This window comes from Protopterus annectens, chromosome 17.part0 (assembly GCF_019279795.1).
Source record: "Protopterus annectens isolate FY-2018-M chromosome 17.part0, PAN1.0, whole genome shotgun sequence".
Taxonomy (NCBI): Eukaryota; Metazoa; Chordata; order Ceratodontiformes; family Protopteridae; genus Protopterus; species Protopterus annectens.
This window is the reverse complement of record NC_056751.1, coordinates 97,946,708-97,965,352: the sequence shown is the minus strand read 5'-3', so window position 1 is coordinate 97,965,352 and position 18,645 is coordinate 97,946,708.

The window sequence follows — 18,645 nt, the reverse complement described above, 5'->3', positions numbered from 1 at the left end:
TTAGGTCAAGTGCAACTTTTGTAGTAGTTTGACCCTGTCATGGCTGAACATTTGCGTCATATTCGGAATAAAGAGATAATGGATCACTATCTTGGGAAGGACATATAGAATGAAGTTATCCAGCTGATTGCAAATGTTATTTTAAGGATCATTGTAGGGAAGGTGAAGGACGTTAGGTACTTTTCTGATTCTTGATTGCACGCCAGACATTAGCAATCAAGAGCAAATGACTGTAGTAGTTCGGTATGTGGATATTTCACAGACTGCAGCCACAGTTGAGGAACATTTTCTGGGATTTGTGCCTGTGAATGACACAACTGGGGCAGGACTGACAGAAGCTCTTCTTCAGACTCTTCAAAATCATCAACTGGACATTAATGACTGTCGAGGACAAGGATACGACAATGGCAGCAACATGAAGGGGAAACGCCCTGGACTGCAGGCCCGGATAAAACAGATGAATTCAAGGGCTTTTTATGTGCCGTGTGCCTGCCATAATTTAAATCTTATAGTTAGTGATGGAGCACATTCATCAGTACAGGCAGTGTCGTTCTTTGGATGTCTGCAGAACATTTACGTACTCTGTTCAGCATCAACAAGCCGATGGCAGATCTTAAAACGGCACACAAATGTCACTGTGAAGCCACTGTCGGAGACTCACTGGGAATGCCGGATAGACTCTGTCAAGGCAGTAAGATTTCAGTTGAAGGGAGTCATTGAGGCATTACAGGAGATAGGGCAAGCAGTACATACAAATGATGCTGCAACATATCAACAAGCAAGAGGATTGTGCTCAGAACTTATGTCATACCAGTTCATTGTATGTTTAGTGGTTTGGTATGATGTGCTGACAGAGGTAAATCGTGCAAGCAAAGTTCTGCAGAGTCCATCTGTTGATATTTCGACATTTGTCAAAGTGCTGGCATCCACTATGGACCTGCTAAAGAATTACAGAGAAACGTGATTTCAACATGCCATGGGCGAAACCTCCAAGATAGCGGAAGAACTGGATGCTGGCACCACATTTCAAGCAAAGAGACGGAGGAAAGTAAAACGGTTCTTTGACTATGAAGGAGAAGATGAGACTGTACAGGATCCAGCGGTAAAACTACGTGTAGAGTTCCTCAATGCGCTGCTGGACAGAACAATCCACTCGTTTACTGACCGGTTTCAGCAGCTTTCTGAGTTTGATAAGGCCTTTGGATTTTTATCAAATATTAAAGCCTTGAGTGATGTTGCAGAAGACACACTGCTGCAACACTGCAAGGCTCTGAAAGAACAACTGACTGACAGAATAAGTGGCCACTGCCCACTGTGATATTGATGACTCTGACCTTGGACACAAACTTAAAAGCCTTTCTCGAATGATTGATAATGAATCATCACCACTGACTGTGTTGAATTTCCTTATTTGCAAGACATCCATATAAATACTTATGTTTCACTGCGCATTTATTTGACTGCACCCGTTACAGTGGCTACTGCAGAATGCAGCTTTTTTGAGCTGAAACTCATAAAGACATACCTGTGTTCGTCAATGAGTCAGGAGAGACTTTCAGGCATAGCTGTGCTCTCAATTGAGCATGAAGTGGGACAAAGTGTGCTCTCAATTGAGCATGAAGTGGTACGAAGTGTATCACATGGCAGCCTCATTGAAGACTTTGTCTGGAAGAAATTTTGTAAGAGCCCAGTAAAACTGTAGGTTAGGTATGTGCTCATATTTCCTTTCCAGTAATCTTTTATAATGCTGTCAGGCAGTAATTTCAGGTAGTACCTTAGTGTGGTTTTATGCTGTGTATTCACTTTTTGTTTGCGTACCTCCAACAGGTAGGACCATGAGGATGGAACTAGCAGGATGTTAGGCAAAGGCAGCTAGGAGCGGCTGGACTCGTCGGGAGCGGCAGGACTTGTCGGGAGCAGAAGGACTCGTGTGGAGCGGCAGGGTAGTGGCAGGACTCGTCAGGATGGTAGGACAGTTGGGAGCAGCAGGACTCATCGGGGGCTAGGACAGAAGCACAGGAAGAACAGACAAGTGGCAGCAGTCAGAAGCTGAAGAGGTAAATGCATATGGATAGGGTTACCACCTGTCCCACTTTGAGAGGGGCAGTCCATCTTTGGGCAGTTGTGTCCTGACAAAAAATATTAAAAATGGCAAATGTCCTGAGATTGTAGGACGTAATTATTTCCTATATTTTGTGTAATAGTTGCATAAAACAGTTATTCTGTATCTTAAATACCTAAATGTTATAAGAAACAGAATAAGCAACTAAAATGCTACAAGAATAAGCTTTTATTTAGGCAAAAAAGTTAAGTTCTATCCTTTGTACAGACCGTGGGTATGTGTCGGCCTGTAAAATCGGATGTTTGTACCGAAAATGTCCCAATTTGGCCATTTGAAAAGGTGGCAACCCTACATATGGAAGATGAATGACACTTTGGTCTTCACCTTTTTCTTTCTGGGTTTGAGTCTGCCTGTGTCAGACTTACCAATCTCCATTACTCTCTTGTGCATGGGTTTGAGCCTGCCTCAGGCTCAGTAATCCCCATGTCTTTGTGTGTTTATTTGGGTTTGAGTCTGTCTGCCTCAGGCTCCGTAATCCCCATGGCTTCCTTTTGGGTTTGTTTGGATTTGAGTCTGCCTCAGGCTCTGTAATCCCCATGGCTTTCCCTTGTATGTTGTCTGTAGTCTTTTCTGTGTCCCATAGTTGTGTTGTGTACATCTGCAGTGTGACTGTTCTGCATGTCAGTAATTGCCTTGAGTGATGTCGGTTTATCTAATGCTTCTTGTTTAAGTCTTACTATATTGCTGTCATTGTCTTGTGTTTGAGAGTGGTGTCTGTTCTGTTTTGTGGTAGTGCTGACTTAATCTTGTGTGGGTTTATGTTCAGTCTTGTAGTAAATTTGTCCTGATCTTGTCTCTGTACTTGTGAGGGTGGGTGTCTCTGTCCTGTGTCTGTGTGGGTGTTAATGTTCAGTCTTGCTGTAGTGCAGTCTTTATCATGTGTGGGTGTCTGTCCTGTGTGCAAGTGTCTGTTTTAATGTGCTTCTGCCCTGTGTATGGGAGTCTCTGTGTGTGGGAGTCTCTGTGTGTGGGAGTCTCTGTGTCTCTGTGTGTGGGGGTCTCTGTGTCTCTGTGTGTAGGGGTCTGTGTCTCTGTGTGTGGGGGCTCTGTCTCTCTGTGTGTGGGAGTCTTTGTCTCTGTGCGTGGGAGTCTCTGTCTCTGTGTCTCTGTGTGTGGGAGTCTTTGTCTCTGTGTGTGGGAGTCTCTGTCTCTGTGTCTCTGTGTGTGGGAGTCTCTGTCTCTGTGTCTATGTGTGTGGGAGTCTCTGTCTTTGTGTACCTCTGTGGGACTGGCTACCTTGATGTGGTACAGAGGCTTGTCGTAATGTAACAACATTGCTACTAAATGACAGTCAGTGTGGGTGTCTTTGTGGGGAGTCAGTGTGGGTGTCTTTGTATACCTCTTTGGGACTGGCTACCTTGATGCGGTACAGAGGCTTGTCATAATGTAACAACATTGCTTCTAAATGCCAGCTGTAGCTCTCTATCTCATCGCACAAAATCTGGACAAAGCCACAGATAATGGGGCTCCAGCCCCAAAGATCTGGGCAAATTTTAAATATTGCTCCTATAAACTAAAAATGTTAGAATAAAAGGTCTTACCATGCATGTTCTGAAGGGTATATGAAGTTAAACTGAAATGCCTGTCATTTAATGAATTCAGTCATCAATAATTTGCCATACAAAAATCCAGAAAACTCTAAATTGAGGAACAGACCAAACAAGAGTCACATCTGGACATTCTTTGAAAATCTGGGCAGTTGAGTATGCAGTCAGTGTCTGCATCTGTGAGTGGCTACCTTGCTGTGGTACAGGGATTTGTCCATAATATAACATTAGCATTAAATCCCATTTGGTGTGTGTGTGTGTGTGTGTGTGTGTGTGTGTGTGTGTGTGTGTGTGTGTGTGTGTGTGTGTGTGTGTGTGTGTGTGTGTGTGTTGTGCAGCTAAGTGGCAAACTTGCTGTGGTACAGGGGTTTCATAATTTCACATTGGTACTCAATGGCAGTCAGTGTGTGCACCTGTGAGTTGCTACCTTGCCATGTGCACCTGTGAGTCGCTACCTTGCTGTGGTACAGGGGTTTATCAGGATTGTAACATTGGTACTAAATGCCAGTTAGTGTGTGTACCTGAGTCGCTATCTTGCTGTGGTACAGGGTTTGTCATAATGTAACATTGGCACTAAATGCCAGTCAGTGTGTGCGCACCTGTGAGTAGCTACCTTGCTGTGGTACAGGGGGTTGTCTTAATGCAACACTGGTATTAAGTGTCAGTCAATGTGTGTACCTGTGAGTAGCTACCGTACTGTAGTACAGAAGTTTATCGTAATGTAACCTTGGTACTAAATGCCAGTCTATGGCTTGGCACATCAATTCTTAATGATCTGAATGTAGTGACACTAGTGGTTAAATGGTGCTGGATGAGCTTGACAGGGAAGGAGGTGTAATGGCAATGTGGTCACGTTTGATGTTCTCTTGAGTAGGGCCCCCAACTTGAACCTTGCTGGGGATCCCCAAAATGCTAGCACGGGCCCTGCATGCCCCCAACCCTTCTTCAACATATTCTTCTTTTAAACTGTAACAAACTACTACAAATGTAGCAAACATTTGCTGCAGTTTATACCCTGCCTGCATGGTGCGCTATGGTGCTCATATTTTAGTTTAAAAAGAAGCATCTTTTTTAAACTTTAGCAAACTCCTTCCTACAAATGTAACAAATAGTTGTTACAGATTATATACCTGTAGCATGATCTTTAGTGTAGCGTTTATTCTCTCCATAAGACCATTAGTCTGGGGATGGTAGGGCGTGGTTTTAGATGATTCACTTCACAGCATTTCTACAGATAAGCCAACAGGTCTGACATGAAATTTGCACCTCTGTCAGTCAGAATGTCTCTCGGGAAACATACCCTGCTGAAAATCTCTAACAAAGCATTTGCCTCCTTCTCTGCCTTGATGGAGGACAGAGCCACTGCCTCACGATATCTAGTAGCATAATCAACTACCATCAGGATATACTTTTTCCCTGTGGAGCTTGGGGTACTGAGAGGCCCCACAATATCCATAGCTACCCTCTCAAATGGCTCCTCAATCATAGGCAAAGGCATCAAAGGAGCCTTGACCTAGTCTCCTGCCTTGCCTACTTTTTGGCACTTCTCATAAGTCCTGCAGCACCCTGTTACATCCCTTGCAATCCCAGGCCAATAAATGTTATGCATAATACATCTCTTGGTATGCTTTATGCCCATATGACCTGTAAAAAGAATGTCATGGGCTATGGCTAGAAGTCCCAGATGGTAGGCTCTAAGCACTACCAACTGCTGTATTACCTTACCTTCTAGCCCTCCCTCAGGGGTCCACTCTCTATACAGTAACCCTTTATTCCAGTATATAGACTTCCCTTTTCCTTGAGAATTAGACATCTCCCTGGCTACCTCCCTCAAGCCTCTTAGTATAGGGTCCAAGGGCTGAGCCTGTCTCAACTCTATCTTTGTAACTCTTCCCAGTTCCCCTTCCACAGAAAGTCCGGTAGCCTCTGACAGCAGTGCCTCACTGTCAGCCTGGGTTCTACCATTCACCACCCTGTCCAGGTTAACATCAGCACATACCAGCAGCTGTGGCTCATCCTCAGACTCACTGCTACAAGGTAGTTCCCTTCCTGAACTAGCCACATCACCAGCCATGGCTTCAGGTGTGAGGTCTGTCTGGGTCTCCCCCAGACTGCCAGACCCACAGGCTTGTCTCCAAGCCTGACTGCATGTAACTGCATGCACAAAAGGTACTGCATTATCAAGACCTTTGCAGGGATATTCTCAAACACACCTACTTGGTTGCTTCCTTTTCTACCCTCCCAGTCAAGGTGAAACCTGGCTGAAGGCAACTGGAATGAGATCCCTTCGAATGCTCTGACTGGAGTGGATTGCCAAAGCAAGTACTGCTCCTCTTTAACCACTGCAGGCTTCACAATGGTTGTGTCAGTGGCTGTGTCTCTCTGGGTCTATATTAGTTCACCAAAATATGATTTCCATGAACACCTAATCATCGACCCCTAGCCAGTGAAAATCACTTCTGCAATTTGCTGAATTTACCAAGGACAGCTAAATACTTGGCCTGCAGCACAATGGATCACCATCTAAGTAAATCAAACCCACCCAAGTGGAGGGCTTTGCTCCCCACCCCCCCGAACTATATATATATATATATATATATATATATATATATATATATATCAACTCCAAGATCACACTACAGTGGAGAAAAGGGCAAAGTTGTGTAGCTGGTCTACTACTTCTTTGCCCTTGGTAAATTCAGCGAATCGCGGAAACAATTTTTGCTGAATTGGGGTCAATGATTAGGTGTTCACTGAAATTACATTTCAGCGAACTAATATAGACCCGTCCCTCTTAGCAGTGGCCTGTTTTCCATCCACTAAACTAGGATATAACCTCTGGCGATAGTTTGATACTCCTGTTGTCTCCAGACATCTTACCTCTAGCATACTGTTATTCTTACTTGCTTTTCTACCCCACCTTTTGTTCCCACCTTGCCTCCATGGACAGCTATATGATATATGACTCCACTGGTAAAATTTAAAACATTTAACCCTTGATTCTGGTCACGTACCTGACCTGGTGTCTTCCCCTGCTACTGGTGGACTCTGTTGGGGTAGTTTAGGCTACCCACCATGGGTTCCCTTATATGCACATGCAGCACTGGATATCCCCTTACTGTGCAGTGATGCCCTGCTTGCTAAGTAGAGATCCCTCTTTTTCCCCAGCTCATCTGCAGAGTTACACTCTTGGTCTGCCAACCAGATTCTCATGTCCTCAGGCAAAGTGCAAAGGGCTTCTTGCCTCGCCAAAAGGTCTTCCAGCTCTTCCAAAGTGGTGACTTGACACCCACTCACCCACCAATGAAAATAAGTGCTTAACTTAGCAGTATAATCACACACACTTTCATCTGCCTTGCATTTATGCTCATGGAACTTTTTTTCTGTAAGCTTCAAGTGTCAATTTAAAACATTCAAGTAAAAATTTCTTTAGTTTATCATGGTTTAAACAATCAATATCAGACAATTTAGAAATAGAAGTTACAGCTTTACCATGGAGTAAGTGGGTCAGGAACTGTACCCAGAGCTCTTGGTCAACATTATACTGTTTACATACTCTTTCAAATGGTTTACTATTGTTTATTCGAACTGAAAAACATTTTCCATTCAAATAAACAAATGGTAATAGCGAAAGTAAACAAAACTACTGTTCACAATGTCGAACCAAATGCTCGATGCATTTGACTCGACATTTTTGTTGAAACCACCACATGATAGCCATATAGGAGCTGATGTAAATCAAACTCCTATACAGCTATCACATTTTTGCAGGGGGGCAAGCCCCTCTGCACCACCCCATGTGGGGGGCTGCATCCCCCACACCCCCTACATATATATTCTAACTCCAAGATCACACTACAGTGGGGATGTGGATGAATTTCCACTCCCCACTGTATCGCGATCTCCATGCAGATAGTCGATTTCCACTTATGCAAATGCAGTTGGGCATTCGCATAAGTGGAGTCGACTATCTGGTGGAAAAATGCTTGTGCGTTCGACATTCTGTTTTTCAGCACATTGCAGTCGATAGAATGTCGTTCGCAGAAACAATACCCTTTCAAATATATGAATAAAACTATCAAAATTATCACCCTCTGTAAATTGTAGAAGAAATGTACTGACCTTTATTGCTTCTCGGGTTGGGTTATTCTGTTCCCCATTACCTCCATGATCCTTGCAAAGATTCAGCATCTCCCTTTCATGTTGATGCTGCTTCTCATTTTCTTTGGCCTGCAAATGCTGCAGTCTCTCATTTTCTTCAGCCTCCAAATGGCGCAGTCTCTCTCTGCTGATTTTAATTCCATCTGTTTTGCCTGCCACAGTCTCTCTACTGATTCTAATTCCAAATGTTTGACCTCCATTTCAAGTCTCTTAAACTCCAGATGGGTTTTAAGTCCTCTATGGAAAAGGTGAACTGTCCTGTTTCTAAGGGCTGCAAATTGTCATCACCAGACTGGTTATCCTCCTGATTGCTGGTTTGAGCTGTGACTAAGGTTGAAATAATTTCCTCTTGAGTCAGGCTGGAATGCAGCAGTCCTTTGGCTTTGCACACCTTGGCCAACTGGTTCTTTGTCAGCTTGTCATAATCATTTGCTGACATCTTTGCCTGCTTTCCCTGACTAAACTAAACTAACAAAAAAAGATAAATAAATAAATAAATAAAACTGTTGTTAAATTAAACTCTGAATATTTATCTTGTGATTGCTGAGAGGACACAACTTTAGTGACAACTGCCTATAGGCCACAGAAGTTCAATTAATATCCCACCACTGCCACCAATATGTGACATTCTCACTCTGGGCCAGTAATCAAGGAGCCTGAATCCTCACCACTGACACTGGAGAGGGATGTTCACTTGGAACAAAAATGGATACACAAAGTATTTCCAGATGCAGCTCTCTGCATAGGTTCATAGGTAGGTACTAGGCTATTGGCCCTAGGACCTATATAAGCCTAGCCAAAAAAGTACCCTGGCTTTTGCCACCCAAGAAAATTATTTTCCTGTACACTGTCAAGCAGAGCCACAGACGTGATCCCCGAGGTGAATTTCCTATCTCCCATCCAATTATCAAGATTTTTCTTGAAGAGTGCTAATGAGGAGCTTTGTTTGATATAGATAGGTAGTTTGTTCCAGAATATGGGAAGTCTCTGGGACAGGAATCTATTCCTCTAGCATGTTCTGTTTATTGTGGTGACAAGGTTTAGGTCCCTAGAGCATGTAGCTTGGAGGGATTGGGATTTCTTTAAGTGGAGCATGTCCAACAGCTCTGGGTTTCACATAGCTTTGTATGTTAGGTAGAGATCGCCTCTGAGTAGGCGATATGCGACGGAGTAAAGCTGGATGTTTTTGAGACGGTCTGCATAAAGCATCTGTTTGAGGCTGGTAATCCTATTTGTGAGGTATTTCTGCAGCCTTTCTAGTTGTTGTAGGTGTCTTTTGAGGTACATACCAAAAGGGGCATTATACTCTATAATGCATCAAACACAATTTCCCTTAAGAGCATGAACACAGTCAGTCTGGGAGCTGGTTTCTCTCTCTCTGTCTCTCTCTCTCTCTCTCACTCTCTCTCTCCAGATCCCCAGTAAGACTCACCACTGGCACAGCTAGAGAGCTGAGTCCTCAGCTGAGTGTCCAAGCCAAGTCCTCCACAACTCTCTGTGAAACCAGTGCTTCATTTCCCAGCTCTCAGCAGCTGACACACACACTGATATTTGATTTTCACACACGCACACGCATGCATGCATGCATGCACGCATGCACGCACAAACACACACACACACACACACACACACACACACGCACACACACACACACACCTGGGAAAGGCTGACACAAATTTACTAGTTATGTCCCCTTCTGCCCAGACTATGAGGTAGTTACACTGCCACCACACACTCCAAAGCCAGCTACTCTAAGGCTCTTACAAGGGTTTTCAATTATACTAAGTAAAATTAATATTAATACAAATGATAGTGCTTGGCCAATGCGAAAAGGCTTTCAAGAGTGCCAACAGAGTCAACAAATGAATATGAGTACTCTCAGCACCAGCCAAAATGAAAAGTTTAAATATATTTAATAGTAAATAAAAAATAATAAATACTAGAAGAACATGAAATACATACTATCTAATTACAACAAACATTGAGTTTCAAAACAGGAAAGATTAAAATAACACAGTTGAATAGATTCACACAGATACAGAAAAACAGTATTTAACTAATCTCACTATATTTTCCTGACTGATCTAAAGAATTACTATTCCCTGGTTCACTTAATAGAGCAAGGCAAGATGAAATAAGTGAGGCTCCTTCCTTGTCAGGTTGCAGCAACAGAGTGCTATGAGACATCAGTCTCACCTAGTATTAAAATATCATTTTTAGTGATGGATTACAGAATGACATCACATGCATCTGGTCATCTGACTTCTGGTTCCCATGCTTCCCCCCTTGGCTAGAAGCTGTCAGGAGTTAGCACATATGTGTTAATAATACACATACACAGAGCCCTGCTAAGATCTATTGCAGCTCCTGGAAGTCATAAAACAATTTCAAACCTCCACCTTTCCAGAGTAGCAATTAGTTCACCCCAAAGACAATACGGGAAGCTTCCTAGTAGAGACTTTTTGTCTCTGGCTGCATTGAGAACTCTAAGATACAATCTTTATGGCCTAACCCAGGTAATTTAATTTCAAACTATTTTCAAAGTTTGAGATTAATCTCACCTCTTCTCTTCTCTTCTCTTCTCTTCTCTTCTCTTCTCTTCCAGTATCCTCTGTTAAAACATATACATTTAAACAGCAACAATAATGCATGTATATTTCTTTTTCTGTCCAGCATTGCACACTGTTGGTACATTTTTAACACAAGCAGCTTTACAAATACATTCTTCAACACAAGCATCTGTACAATCAGTTTGATATCTGAATGACATATAATTCTTTACAAAATTCCAGCTAGCTGTGCTGGCATACATTACACATCCACTGCCCTATTTTTCCTGGCATAGCTGGCAATACCTCACATTGTCATGGCCTCTATGGTGGTTTGTACTAGATAATACAAGATGATCTTCCAAAAAGAATGAAGCCCTCCACCTGCAGTCAGTGTTACACCTCAAACACATGTGCAGGCCTTTATTGCTCAGTGCAACCACCCTGTCATGTATTACTTGCATACCATAATAGAACAAGATGTGTGAGTCTAACCTTTATGATATTAGTATTAAGGCATAATATTGCCATGATTATTTCTTTTTTCTTGACTTTCATTTTTTTCCTTAAGAAGGCTCCCTAGTAAAAAAAATGTGCTTGTGATTCTTCATTTTCTGTCTATGTCCTACTTTCTTCATCTGAGGTGCAGATTCTTCCTCTCCCACTTTAGCTGTGCACTCTGTAGTTTTAAAATGGAAAATCTTTTCACTGTTCTCACTCCTTTTATTTTTGGGGACTTTTCTTCTATGATTTTTTCTTTGTTTACTAAAACACAGGTTCCTGTTGGAAGCACTCCTAAAACCAAATGCTGAATTTGTGAGTTTGCTCAACAATATACCAGGTGGATTTGTTATTTTACTTTTATGCTCTGTAAAATTATAAACATTTAATTACATTACCTTGAAAAGTAACAACATCCAGTCCCATTTTACTCATATAGTCTTTCAGCAATTTTTCAGGAAGATCAAACTTTTAGCCTCAGCACCAATATTTCTGCCTGTGAGTGTCTTTAACAGTTTGTAAACTATTGTTTCATATGCTTTTTAGCACTTTGCGAGTCATAAAGGAGTGTTCTGCAAAAAGTACTTAAATGACTTTCTTCACATCACACACACTTAACTAATGCATTCAATACTCTTGTGACCTTTTTCACATCTGAAGCCCATATATTTGTGATTTCTACATTGGAAAATACCTTGATTTCTCCCTATAAGGATATTGTAAGGCATGTGCTGAAACATACCATTATGAACTAGTACTGGTTTCAAGTTCTTCAAAGTTGAGCAAAAGTTGTGCTGCCTTTTAACATCTTCCCTAAGATTGAATATTATGGCCAAATATTTCACTGCTTCCTCAAACAAGCTTCAGACTTCAGATGGGTCAGATACAATTAAATGTCTTTCTTTTACCAACATGTTTTTTGTAACATTTTGAATCAAGCCTCTCTTTTGAAAACAATATCATATATCCCCTCCCCATCTAAGAGGATTTGCATGTCCCACAACATAAAACTCCATTGTGTTTTTAGATTTTTTTTTCACAATGAAATTGCAAATATGGTGGGCTTTGTGAGATTAGTTTAAAATGATGTAGATGTTTTTCACCTTAATAGTTTTACCAAGCATTTGTGTTTTCATTTTGACTGCTCCAGTAAAAAAGGTTTTCTGAACTACTGTGCCGTGAATTATAGCATCGTTTGACAAAGTCAAAACAGATCCAGGAGTATATCCATCTATGAACACCATACTTTTTAAAACCATCTGGCATTCTGAGTTATTATTCGTATGGTTACATCACAGATACATGTTTTCATTTTTAACACTAGAATGGCCTTGACATTTAAACACTTCCATCTTACGCAGCCTCAATCAACTCCACCAGTCTAGTAATTTGACCAATAAATTATCTTCCTTCATATGCACTGTACACACTAGAGGTTTAACCTCACTTGCTTACTCACCTTTCCTTTTCCAGTTCTGTTTCATCACTCCTATGAAGATGACACAAGATTCAGTTCTATTTGTTCCTCATCCCTGTCAGTAAATTCAGCTTCTCTTTTCTTGCAAATCTTCTGCCATCTTTCTATCATTTCCTGCACCTGCACTATTTCCTGCATAACTTAGTGGAATGCCATACCCACCAAACAGTAAGAGACCTTCCCCAAATTCCTCCAACTCTGTGTAAATACCACATTGCATTTTCCTTGAAAACAGGCAGTTGGTATACTAGGACCAACACAGACAACCAAACTAATTAAATAAGCAATGTAATACAGAACAAGTGAGCTGCTGTCTTTTTTGGCACATATTAATATACAACAACTTGTCCATTCAACTTGCAATCGTGATTTCATTTTGGAAATATAGCTTATACTGGTTTATTTTAATTATATTTCTCAAAGACCTGCTTGCAGCCAGTTAGGAAACACTATGAAGACATCTATCCGCCACAGAAGTCATTTGTATGTGGTGTTTGCTTAGTTGCTTCACTGTAATTTCACAAGGAAATAAACTGCAATTTATCACTGTGGTGTAGTGCTACCAGGCTTTACAGCATCCATTTCCTGAGTCCTGTCATCAATTCAACATATCCTATGATATGATTTAACTGAATATTTAGGGGAGAATATCTTTTCAACAAAGCCGTTTCAGTCTTTAAATGGCAGTTTTCTGATTTAAACAGCAATTATATTGTCAACTGAATGAACAAGAGACTTTGATTTGTTTTGATTAGTCAAACAAAATAAACACCTTTGTTACTCGTTATGCATAATATGTTCCTCTCATGTCCATAAAAGTATATCCCAGTATGTACAGCTGCTAGCTTAGCACTCATTGAACGGAAACATGTAGCATTTTGAATTCAGCTAACAGAGTGAGAAGGTGCTCCCTCTTCTGTGAGTACAGGTAAGCATTTTGAATGCAGATTCCTTTTTGTGGCCGTGTAGCCTTTATAATTTAGAGTTTTAGATCTACTCCTAAAGTTCAGAAAAATGTTTTTTTTTTTCAAAATCAGCACGTACAGCATCTAAATTGAGACATGAGATTAACTTTCAGCATTACTCCATTACATCTTGGAAATACATTTGCAAAAGCCAATGTGCTGAAGCAATAGAGAATTGCACATCACAGAGATGACACATACAGAATTCTGCATTAGTATGTGCTCGACTTATTTCTAACTGTATGACAGATATTCACAACTGTCTCTGTTTTTTCAGCCATATTCCTACCAGCATGTAAACACTCATTCAGAGCTGATATGTCCTGAGGATCTTGAGTATTTATTAAATATTAGTATGAATATATTACTGGCTTTGTACATGAGGTTTGGAGAACTGTGGTGGTAATTTCTGTACACAAGGAAGGTAATTATAGACCTATAGGTCTCACAAGCTTTATATGTAAGTTAGTGGAATGCATTATTATGGACCTTATAAACATGGACATTGGCAACCTGAAGTGTGAAGGTTAGATCATGACTGATTAACCTGGTAGACTTCTTTGAAAAAGACAGCAAGGCCATGAATGAGGAAAGTCAGTACACAAAGCTCACTTTCACCTAGTCAAATATTTTTACAGTATTCCTTACACAAGCATGTAGATAAACATATCAAACTAAAAGTAAACCCTTATGCTACCCAGTAGTTAGCAAACCGGTTCATAAACAGAGCCCAGCAAATTAAGATTGGAGGCACACTTTCCTCAGAACATGCTTATTAATGGCAGTGTTCCCCAGGGCTTGGTATTGAGGCTACTTCTGTCTGGAGCTGATGTCAAAGCTGATATCAAAGGGACCTTCAGCTGACGAAGTGCATTGATGACTGTATACTTTGAGCCATCATCATCAAATCCCTGCAGACTCCCAGATGCCACAAGAAGGACTAATGCACACATAGTAAAATGGTTCCATGACCATGGAGTCAGGTTGAATGCCAAAAAGTGTAATATAATACATTCTGACAAAGGTGGGCATCCTTGCATCTACCACATCAATGGCATCCACCCTCAAAACAGCCTCTGTTATTAGGGACCTGGGCACATTAGTTGACAATGATTTCTCATGTGACCCATAAACCCATGGTTAGTAAGTTATCCTTCTGTTTAGCATAGCAGATTACTAAGGATATTACTTTCTGATTTGAGGATGTTATCATTCCTTCCTGTTTGTCTCTCTGTTATGAGTCTCAGCCAGCTACTAGTGTGACCTCACAGATAAACACTACTGTCTACAAAGTTCTGAAAGAAAATTTTTTTATTTTATTTATTTATTTAACATTTGTTGACCGGGAAAGTCTGACTAGGTTCCACAGAGCCTGTTTTCAGCGGTGGCCCGGGGAGAAATGCTCCAGATGCATGTCTTTGGAATGTGGGGGAAAACCGGAGTACCCGGAGGAAACCCATGTGAACACAGGGAGAACATGCAAACTCCACACAGAAAGCACCCCAGCCGAGAATCGAACCGGAGAACCTCTTGCTGTGAGGCGAAAATGTTAACCGCTGCACCACTGCGCCCCCAAAATGGGGACTAAAAGTAGGTTTCCAGGTCTTTCTTCCACACCACACACACACACACACACACACACACACACACACACACACACACACACACACACACACACACACACACACACACACACACACACACACACACACACACACACACACCTGGGAAATTTAGAGTCCTCAGTACACCTTATGCATGTTTATGGAATAAGGGAGGAAGCCAGAGCACCTGAAGAAAACACAGGTGAACACAGGGAGGACATGTAGACCCCATACAATAGTATTTGTACCTTATTAGGCCCTTAATAGAATTCATTGCTCCCTTTGGCACAGACCTGTCCAGACATATCATTCAGTTTCAAAGTCCTCAATGTTTTCTCACTAAAACATCAAGGACTCAAGTTCCCTCAATATGCAGAACACCATAAAGCTCTTATCTTACTTTTTTGTCTTGTACAGACTCTTTATTGATCTCTGTCTGACCTGTGAGGCCTTAAATGAGTAGGTTCTGAGTGACCTCCTTCATATTTGCAAAGCAGGCAACACCATGAACACCTGTAGTAAAGGCCTTAACTTTCACAGTAACATGAAGAGAACCTGCTGGTGTGACAGATACCTTACACAAAGAGTTGCTGTCCTCAGGAACAGAGCATAGTTCTCTTGCTCTCTTCAAATGCTATCTGGATGAACAGATAGGCAACCACACATACATCCTTGGTCCAATAAGCCTTATGGAAAGGGTTAGCATGTATTGCTAATTCCAGTGCCTACGATAGAGGTAATCTTCCCGAATAGTTGTCTAGTAATAACCTGTGAACCTATGTTGCACTATTTTAGAAATAACTCTTAGAGGACATTATACTAACCTGCAGTCTGAAGTCCCACCTGCAGCAAACTGTCATTCTGCACTCATTTGTAGTAAATTTGCTTGTGGAAGGGAAGCAATTATAAATATGCTCTGTGGAAAGGAAACAATGTAATCTCCTCCACTCCTTTGTCTAGTCCCACATTCTGATATGCTTCCTGTACTGACTTGTTTTTGATGTTATCATTTGGCTATTATGGGAAACATACTTTATTGACTTAAATCAGATAAGCTTTGCAGTACAGACATAGTTACAGCCACATTCAGAAGTAGTTGTGTTTACAGTTCATTATGCACACTACAGACATGATTGTTTTGGTAGTATACACTGGTTGTGAAACATAATAGTGCAGCAGGCATTGTTTCTGAATGAGATCACTGGAGGGGAATTTTTCCTTTCCCCAAGATGTAGTAGCCGTGGAGTTCAAGGGTGATGTCCTTTGCATTAGTAGTGTGAGGAAATGACAGTGAAAATGTTCATGAATAGCTGTTTCAGTTTCATATGCATTTTGCATTCCTTTTACTTGTGGTTATAACACAGAACTCAACTGTTTACTTCTGAATGAAAATGTTAAAAATCACAGATGCAAAACTAGCTGCTTTCATGTCAGTGAAACATTTATTTACATGTTTTGTATCGATAACTGAACAGGTGAACTGGCCAAAATGGTCCATTTTCAGTTGCACCTATGTTTATGAACAAAAACACCTATGTCAAATCAAAGAGCATATAAATAAAGTGCCAACAGTGGCAATTGCAGAGACAGCAATAGCAGTAATGTGTAGACATTGTTAATGAACATTTTACCATCTTTTGTGGTTTCTGTAGCAACCACTATGATGTACAGCAGAGAAGATTCTACATTTTGTTAATGGAGAGGGCAGCTCAGATGCTTGCACCTAGGCATTTGCATTGTTTGTAAGAAAAGTAATTAGACAGTTGTTGAAGGTTTCACAAGGTGGCTCTGTTTTTCTCTGGTGACATTTGTTCTAAGATTCATAAAGATTCTCACCGCTTGCATAAATAGAGTACCACAAGTAGATCAATTTATACAGTAGTGAGAAAATGTGATTCAGAGACAACTGTGACTACATTGAAGAAGACCTCATTATTGGCTCGTTAAAGGGGCACTATGCCGTTCTTTTTTGCTTGAGCAGTTTGTTTACATTTTAGCACTGTGTAAGTCACATGATCACCCAGAGGCAAGGTTTTCAAACTACCTTATTAACATACTGCAGGTCAGATTACACAAACTCTCAGCAGGGGTGGCTTTCTTAGAGGAAGTGTGAAAAGGTTACATTTCAAGTATGTCCTTTTCTGTTTACCTTCCCCCATCAATGGCAATTAGGTTAGCTGGAATCACTGCATTTCACTCAGCTAGATAACCTGTCTTGTCACACTCAGAACTGCTGCCTCTTTAGCACCGAATTGCTATATACTTTACTATGTACTTGTTTTGATAAACTAGGTCTAATAATTATTCAGGCCTAGGCAGTAGTATTTCTGTTTCATGTTTGTTACTACAAATCTTTTTTCATGCACTGGCAATTATTTGACTCGTGGCTTGCTGTTGTTGTTGCTTGCATTCATCTAGCTGCACTTTTATAATCAAACACATTTTTCCTCATTTTACAGCACACTATTGCTTTGGCCGGTTGTGCTTGCAATAAAAACTGTCCAGTATCTATTCCCTGTTTATCACCCAACAATAACAGGCATCTTTGAAATGCAATCCAAGCACTGTTGTAAATTTTATTTTCTTCATTAGCTCTTGCTGTATGTTATCCTTCAGACATCATAGCATCACTATTTCCAGTATTCAAATTGCATTACCATGGTTTTCTTTTTTTCACTTTGTTTCTACCACTTATTGTGCTTCAATGTTTTGAGCTTTTACACCTTTGTTGAAGGCTTGACTGAAGTGCAGTTAGTTTACACTCTTCAGTGTTTCACAGCTGAGGCAAATGCAGTATATGCTTTTTCTCATATACTTTTTATTACCACTACTAGCATACTACCACAGTGCATTTTTTATAACACATTAAAAATTTCATGCTTTGACCAAAGTCTCATGCCCTTGGTCATCCTATACCTTGACTGGTTGTAGTCGCTTTTTCTGTATGCATGTGCATATATATGTATGTATGTATGTAACAATCTGTCTTTGCGTTCTTGTGGTTATAATAAAATTGCCTCTAACTGTTTTACTGACAGGTTTGAAATTCAAGCATTCATGAATATCTATACCTTCTTTATATATTCTGCATATCTCATAATGCATGTCTTTTTATTTATATGCAGTGCACATTCCTGCTTTACAAGTGCACTGAAAGGTTACTAGTCTACTGTAATTCTGTTGTTTTTTTCTAAGGGGCCCCTGCTGTGTCTCAGATTGTGTGCTCATCAGTCTACTTTCCCAGTTGCTGATACAGTGATATTTCCCACAAGTATTCATGTGTGTGTCTCAATATGTGCTTTATGTCTATCTCACTCTGTTTATGTATCTATATCTATATCTATATATATATATATATATATATATATATATATATATATATATATATATATATAAAGGCCATTTCCCCTTTGCTTTCCCCTATTAACCTGGTGAACTTAGGCTAGGCTAATAGCCCTGGAGCATTTACAAGCCTAGCCCATAGGATTACCCTGGCATTGTGCCACCCGACCCGAGTTCCCATTGCCTCTGTCAAGTAGAGCCACTGGAATAATCCCCGGTATGAATTTTCTATTTCACATCCACTCGTCAAGATTTCTCTTGAAGAGGGCCAGTGAGGTGCTCTGTTTAACATGTATGGGAAGTCTATTACAGTGCATGGGCAGTCTCTGGGTTATGAACCTGTCCCTCCAGCATGTTCTGTTGATTGTGGTTATGAG